Consider the following 8,509-nt stretch of genomic DNA (forward strand, 5'->3'; position numbering starts at 1 on the left):
CTCGTAAGTGGCCATGCAGGGATTGACAACCCCTTAACGCGTTGGTTGCGAGGATTTATTTGTTTTATGCAGGTACTACGAGGGACTCGCGCGTAGCCTCCTACTGGATTGATACCTTGGTTCTCAAAAGCTGAGGGAAATAGTTACGCTACTTTGCTGCATCATCCCTTCCTCTTCGGGGAAAACCAACACAGTGCTCAAGAGGTAGCAGTGACATAACAAAAGCACCCGAATGGAGTGATGAAAGCTGTTTTTATCTCATCGGGTCCATACAGTCAGATCTGATGATACCCGGAATATGCGTCTAGAAAAGACAAATGCTCACACCCCACAGTCGAGTCGACGATTTGGTCGATACGGGGGAGAGGAAAATGATCTTTCGGGCAGGCGCGATTGATATGCTTGAAGTCAATGCACATATGAAGTGAATTGTCCTTCTTGGGGACCATGACCACATTGGCGAGCCACTCGGAGTGGTAAATCTCTCGGATGAACTCAACTGCTAGGAGCCGAGCCACTTCCTCGCCAATTGCTTTTCTCTTCTGTATGGCAGACCGTCTAAGATGTTCCATGACTGGCTTCACTTTCAGGCCGACTCGCAAACAGTGCTCAGCCAGTCCCCTGGGTACACCCGGCACGTCAGAAGGTTTCCATGCAAAGATGTCCCAGTTCTCACAGAGGAACTGGATGAGCGCTTCTTCCTATTTGTTGTCGAGCGATGTTGAGATATGAGTAGGAGCAACATTAGGATCGGCCGGGTGAATATGAATCAGTTTTGTTTCTCTGGACGACTGAAATGCAGAATCTATGGCAGGCTTCTTGGCTCGCAGCAAATCACTCGGATCTGCATTTTTCTGATACTCTTGCATTTCAACTGCTGCCATTTGTGCATCAGCAATTTTAGAACCCTTCTGGAAGCATTCCTCTGCCTTCTTCCGATTGCCAGTGACCGTGATCACTCATCTGGGACCAGGCATTTTCAACTTGAGATACACGTAACATGGTCGTGCCATAAAACGCGCGTATGCAGGCCTCCCTAGAATAGCATGATAAGCACTCTGGAAATCCACTACTTCAAATGTCATCTTTTCCTTACGGTAATTCTTTGAATAACCGAAGACCACGTCCAAGGTTATCTGGCCGAGTGATTCAGCCTTCTTGCCAGGGATGACGCCGTGAAAGCTCATGTTTCTCTCACTAAGTTTGGACATCGGAATGCCCATCCCTTTCAAGGTTTTAGCGTAAAGAATATTCAAACCACTACCACCATCCATCAACACTTTGGTCAATCGAGTACCTCCAACAACTGGGTCGACCACCAACGCTTGCCTCCCTGGAGTGGCTATGCGAGCAGGGTGGTCAGACTGGTCGAATGTGATAGCTGTTTGTGACCACTTCAGGTATGTTGTCGTTTTCGGAGCAACCATATTCACTTCTCTGTTGATCACTTCTAGTCGACTTTTGCTCTCAACATCAGCAAAAATCATTAGGGTGGAATTGACATTGGGAAAACCATCATCTTCCTCTTTGTCATCATCCTTGTCTGATTCCTTTTCCTTCTCATTAGGTTGTTTCTCTCAGAATTGCTCGATCAGAACCCGATACTGTCGAGTGGTATGCTTAGGATAAATCAGATTGCCTTCTTCATCCTTCTTGGTGTGAATGTGACATGGCAAATCCAATACATCATTTCCGGCTTGATCTTTCACTTTCTTGGGGGTCCAGGGCCCCTTAGGTTTCCCTTTAAAATTTCCTTGAATCACCGCCGCAGTTTCACCAGGTCCTGCAGGTTCAGCTTTACGCTTCTGTTTCCGATTGGAATTGCCTCCACCGGCGTCTTGCCCGACTGGTTTGCTCTTTCCACTACGGAGTCGATCCTCTTCTTCTCCGTTAGCGTACCAAGTGGCTATTTCCATCATCCGAGTCAGAGACATATCTCCTGTCCGACAAAATTTCAAGACCAGTTCTCAATATTTAACGCCTTCCTTGAAGGCACAAACTGCTTGATGATGGGATACGTTTTCCACTGTGTGATGCAAAGTGGTCCACCTCTGAATGTAATCTCTCAGAGTCTCATTCGGTTTTTGCACGCAATGCTGTAATTCTGTTAACCTTGCTGGCCGCTTGCAAATACCCTCAAAAGTTCTAACAAACACTCGAGCAAGTTCTTCCCAACTGAATATACTGTCTGGTGCTAACTGAGTCAACCATGCTCTGGCCGAACCTTCCAACATCAGAGGAAGATGCTTCATGGCTACTTCATCATTGCCGCCGCCAATCTGCACGACCACTCGGTAATCTTCAAGCCAAGTGTCAGGCTTGGACTCGCCAGTGAACTTGCTGACTCCAGTCGCCAACCTGAAGTTGGGAGGAATCACCGCGGCTCTGATGGCTCTGCTGAAACACTCTGGACCTGAAACGTCAACTCTACTGCCAGTCGGGTGATCCCTGTCAAGGCCCTCCCTGTGTGCTATGTTCCTGTCAACCAGACCTTGAATGAGAATTGATCTCGCATCAAAGCTTGGCTCCCTTGGGTCGGCTGGTATAATTCATTCGCCACTGTGAGGGCGTCTGTTATCATGTTGCCGAGGCACATATGATCCACTCCTCGGAGGAGGTGTGGGCACTCGACGACGGTCATCACGGCCGAGTCGGTGATCATACTGCTCGTGGTTTTTGTATTGATCCTGCCGGTGCTCACGTCCCTCACGTCGCGGGGGCGATCTTGGGCTGTGGGCCGACTAAACTGTATCTGCCATCACAGATCTGCTATGAATCCTATTCCACGACTGAGACACTACTGTGTTCTGCTCTCCTGCTGCCCGGAGTAAGGCCCGGATTTGCATTAAACCTCTGCCAGCCTCCGACTGGGAAGGCTGAATTGACTCTGCTATATGGGCTGCAGCTGTGAGATTTTGAATCGGAGTGCGGTATACCTGAGGTTGAGGTGGAAAAAGCTGTCGTCGACTGGACTCAGGAACCCGCTGCCGAGCACGCTCCTCGAGTGCATGCTGAAGGTTCTACAGTCGAGTGCGCTCAACCAAGTTGGCCAAGCGCGCCTCCTCTAAGGCCCGGGCCACGGAGGTTTCCCCAACGATGGGCGTGTGGAGCGCGTCCATGTTGCGGCGGCGAAGCTCTTCCCTCTACTGCAAAGAAAGGGTTCGGGGCGGTACTCCTCGTGAACGCGTGACGGATCGCCGCCGTCATTGCGTCGGAAGCCAGGAGGACTATGTGGTCCTTCGACCATCAAGACTTCAGCCGCAGGATCGCTGCTATTGCATTCGGACGCGGTCTCGACGGAGCCAGTCGACAGGTCGAACAGGCCATAGAGAGTTTCGTCGGGCTCGATTGTCACGACTTGTGGTGTGGCCGACTGACGAGCCACCGCGTGTCTCACCCACCTCTGGAGCCGCAACCGATTAGATCGCTTGCATCGGCGAACATCGGGGAGCGAGGACACCATGGGAGCCGACCGATACTGGGTCGACGGCTGCTGGAGAAGGACGCCGCGAGCGCACGCGCGAAAGTGCGTCACCCCACGGACGGGGAGGGCCTCGACGTCGAGGGGTGCTTCCTGAAGCAAGGCGGAGTCATCGGCAACGAAGACGAGCGCGCCGATACGGATCTCGCGGCCCTCAGCCAATCCACCGCCGGAAACCATGATGATGTGAATCGGAAAAATCGCAACTTCACCAAAAAGTCGCTAAGACACATGCCCCAAGGTGGGCGCCAACTGTCGTCCTTCTAAGATTGATAGTAGAATGGGGCGTAGGTATGAGGAGGCAAGATCCCAACTATGGTGAAGTTGGACACATAAGATTTATGAGTTCAGGCCCTTCACGGTGGAAGTAATAGCCCTACGTCTCGGTGCCCGGGGGCGGTCGACTGGATTATAGGTGTGTGGTGTTACTGGGGGTGCGAACCCTTGTCCCTGAGGAGAGGGGTGGCTAATATAGAGTTCGCCAGGCCCCTCCCGCCCTCAGTTACACAGGGTTTAAGGTACATAAAGATGGGGCGTTTCTGATAACGCTAGTAATAAATTGACATGAATGACCATTAAGTCTGTGGAGTAACGTTCGACTGTTGCTGTTAAGAGTGGCTTTTGGTCTTCTGTCGAGTGACATTGAGTCTTCCGAGTGGAATGCTTCCAGTCGAGTGGATGATGATATCCCTTGACTGCTTCTGACTTTTAGGGAGATGTCCTAGGGGAGGGTGTCTAGGTCAGGCCTATGATCCTACCATAGGTACATAGCTTCATCAATCACCATGGCTCATGAAGGGAAGACCGCGACCGCGATGACCGCGGTCGAGACGGCAGGCGCGCTCGGCTGGTGATCCAATGGAAGGCAGAGGGCGCTCGCTTCCTCCTTCTCCCCGCACTACGTCGTCTGATGTGATCGAGATCAACCCATCTGGCCCAGGCCTGGGCTGGCTCTGTGGGGCAGCTCGACTGATGAGAAAGGTGCAACCTTCCATGACGCTGGATGGACACATGATGGCCTCACAGACACAGTTGCCTGCTGTTGTTGCTCCCTCCAGGAGCACAACCAAGACGCTGAAGAACCAAGCTTCTATGCAATCAATGTCCGAGCTGGTGCTGGCAATGCCTGATGGGGAGATCACCCCAGTTTAGTCCCCAGCAGCTGTTGTTGCTGACAGGAGCGGCCACTCCTCTGATGTGGTCCCCGTGACGCCAACCCCCCAGACTCGCATCAACATACCAGCCCGGACCTGGACCACAGCAATGAGGCAAGACCTACACCCACCCATCACTCCTCTCCGGGATGCTTGACTGAAGATGTAGCTACTCCAATCTTTATTCTGCGCATGCCAGCCTTGCTGTTGACTCCCTCACCACGCACAACCCCCCCCCAAGAAAACCCAAGGCGAGACACAAAACTTTGGCAGGTGTCACTGGGTTCCAGTTGCAGAGACAAAGCCCACGGCTTAGGGCCAAGAACAGGGTTGTACCCATCGCCAAGCTTGCGGAGCAACTTCTGTGCCAATGGATGGGCATGGTCGCTGATGGAGAGTAGGTCACGGAGGTGGCTATCACCAAGTTTGTTGAGCTGTTCCATGGTCAGCTCCCTGACATCACAATTGCGGCGCTGCGTGCACTGTTTTAGCTTGACTATGATCTCTCTAGCACGGTCGAGGACGCCCTGGTGCTCCATGGAGGGGAAGGTGGGCCGGATGTGGGAAAGCAAGCTACAGGGGATGCTTGAAGCTTCATCTGCCATTGAAGATGTAGCAAAGTTTGTCATGTTAGTGCACTCTTTTAGTTAGTCCTTTGTGTGGTTCTGTAGGCCTATTTCTGGTTGCCTATGTGCGCCACTCAACTTGGTCTTGGCGAGACTGGTTGCTGCTGTAGTTTTTGCGCCCGTTTATGAAGTAGCTCTAGTTCGCATAAGTTAGAAAACAATCTATCAATCCTGTGCTGGAATGTGCGAGGGTTGAACTGCCCAAATCGAAGAGCTATGGTCCACGAGATTATCACTGCATCCTCATGTGATCTTGTTTGCATCCAAGAGTCTAAGCTACAAAACGTTGATCTATTTGTCGCTGCCTACTTAGGTGGACAGCGCATGAAGAATTTTGCTCAACGGCCTGCCAATGGCACAAAAGGCAGGATCTTGCTCCTCTGGGACGATGCCGCTGTCTCGGTCACAGATGTTCAAATGGGTGTCTATTTCCTCTCTGCATCAGTCACCCTCAAGAATACCTCAGACCAGAAATCATTCAAACTAACTATGGTCTATGGTCCCACACGCAGCAACAACAAGGATGCTTTCTTCCTGGAGCTAACATCACAAAAACCTCCCACTAGTACAAGATGGCTTGTTAATGGGGACTTCAACCAAATATATCGTGCTCGAGACAAAAACCGTGCAAATGTGGATCGCAACCGCCTCATTCGATTCCGAAACACCCTCAATGCTTGTGAGCTCAAGGAAATCCACCTTCAAAACAGACGCTTCACTTGGAGCAATGAACAAGACAACCCAACACAATGCAAACTCGATAGCTTTTTTTGTAACGCTGATTGGGACATCGACTTCGTGACCCACATTCTTCATGCCCTCTCCTCATCACTATCAGACCATTGTCCCCTCTTGCTAGCCAACAACTCGGGACCAAAGAGGCCCAAGTCTTTCCGCATTGAGAACCACTGGACCAAAATGCCCGGGTTTCAGAATGTGTTTAGTGCAGCTTGGAATGAGCACTCTGGTCATGTGGAGCCTTTCCAAAGACTCTTCCATAAGCTAAAGAGAACTAGCCAGAAGCTTCGCAAATGGAGTAAGACCCTCTTTGCATAGTCCAAGATCCAACTTCACATGGCCCTGGAGATTATTTTGCACCTGGACTTGGCCCAAGAACAAAGGGTGCTCTCCCCAGATGAGAGGGAATTGCGTCAGAGACTTAAGAGAAAGGTCATATGCTTAGTGGTGTTGGAAAACGCGTGTAAGCGTCAAAATTCTAGGATTACAATTTTGAAAGAAGGAGATGGCAACACTCGCTACTTCCATCTTCGGGTCAACCATCAGAGAAGAAAGAACTTTATCCACCGCCTAAAGCACAAGAATGGATGGGTTACAGAGCACGGACAAAAGGAAAATATTGTTCATCAACACTTCACCAACATTGCCAAGAAAGGCCCCCCGTGTAGCATTGACATCAATTGGGAGATCCTCCCTCCCCCTGGCTGTGACTTGAGAGACCTTGACGAGCCCTTCTACAAGGAAGAAGTGAAGGTGGCCGTTTTTGGTATGCCGAGCGACAAAGCACCAGGCCCATATGGGTTTACTGATGCTTTCTTCAAGGCTTGTTGGACCACTGTCAAAGAATATATCATGATGGCCATCAACCACTTCGCGAATCTCCAAGCTTCTCATTTCCACTGGCTGAATTCTGCGAATGTCGCCCTCATTCCGAAGAAGGACGGTGCTGAGGACATCACTGACTTCCGCCCCATTAGCCTTATTCATGTTGTCGCTAAGATCATTGCCAAGTTAATGTCCAATAGGCTAGCGCCCCACATGAATGACCTTGTGTCTCAAGCCCAAAGCGCGTTCATTAAGAGAAGATGCATTCATGACAACTCCATGTATGTGCGCAACATTGTGCGGAGGCTACATCGCAAGAAAACACCGGCGCTGTTATTCAAACTTGACATAAAAAAAGCTTTTGACTCCGTGATATGGGACTTCTTGCTTGAGTTACTCAAACACCTAGGCTTCCCTCCTAGATTTCCAGGCTGGGTTTCGACACTTTTATCTTCGGCCTCCTCTCGTGTTCTTCTCAATGGAGTTCCTGGTATCCCAATAAAGCTTGGACAAGGCCCGAGATAGGGGGATCCGCTATCCCCTCTCCTTTTCGTGCTTGCCATCGACCCGCTACATCATATCCCCCGAAAGGCAACGGAACAAGGAAATTTGCACCCGGTCAGTAATCAGGCAATGCCTATTAGGGCCTCCCTCTACGCAGACGACGACGTCGTTTTTTTGGCCCCCAACATGGATGATGTCAAATTCTTTGCTGAAACTTTGAAACATTTTGGAGAGGTCACTGGACTGATCACGAACTACAACAAAAGCCTTGTATCCCCAATCCATTGTAAAAATCTCGACCTCACATACATCCTTCAATCATTCCCGGCCAACCGTTCTTCATTCCCTATGAAATATCTTGGTCTCCCTCTGTCAGTGAAGAGGCTGAAGCGAATCCACTTTCAACTGCTTGAGGATAAGATTGTGGCCCAACTTGCGCCTTTGTTGGGAAAACATGTGGCCTCTCCTGAGAGGGCTGTTTTGGTAAAATTTGTTCTAACAGTCACTGCAATTTACTTCATGACAGCCTTGAATCTTCCGGTCGAGCTCATGAACAAGATTGATGCTCTGTGGCGGGCTTATTTATGGGCAGGACGTGATAAAGTTACCGGAGGCAAATGCAAAATTAACTGGGAGCAAGTTTGCAAATCAAAAACTCAAGGAGGCCTGGGTATCCTAAATTTTAAAAAGTTTGCCACTGCACTACGTATTCGGTGGTTGTGGTTTGAATGGATGGACCCGATCAAACCTTGGGTGGGTCTTGGGAATCCATGTGACAAGGCTGACCGTGCCATTTTTGGGGCTGCTACAAAGGTGGAAGTTGGTGATGGCCGTCGTGCTTCCTTTTGGGAGTCTGCCTAGCTCGATGGGTTACGACCCAAAGACATCGCCCCCAACATTTTTCTGCTGTCTAAAAAAGAAGAATTGCTCTGTCCAAAAGGCCATGCACAACAACTTCTGGGTCCCCAAATCAACATCAGCGCGGGCATCTCTGTTGACCACCTAATGGAGTTCACTAATATTTGTGAAAAGCTATATTCTGTCAATCTTAATCTGAACAGGGCGGACACCATCTACTGGAAGCTAACGAACGACGGACACTACTCCGCCAAGTCTGCCTATGAGGTCCAATTCAAAGGATTGATTGATACTGTCCTCGCACAAACTCTTCTGAAGAACTG

Source organism: Triticum dicoccoides, chromosome 2A (assembly GCF_002162155.2).
Source record: "Triticum dicoccoides isolate Atlit2015 ecotype Zavitan chromosome 2A, WEW_v2.0, whole genome shotgun sequence".
Taxonomy (NCBI): Eukaryota; Viridiplantae; Streptophyta; class Magnoliopsida; order Poales; family Poaceae; genus Triticum; species Triticum dicoccoides.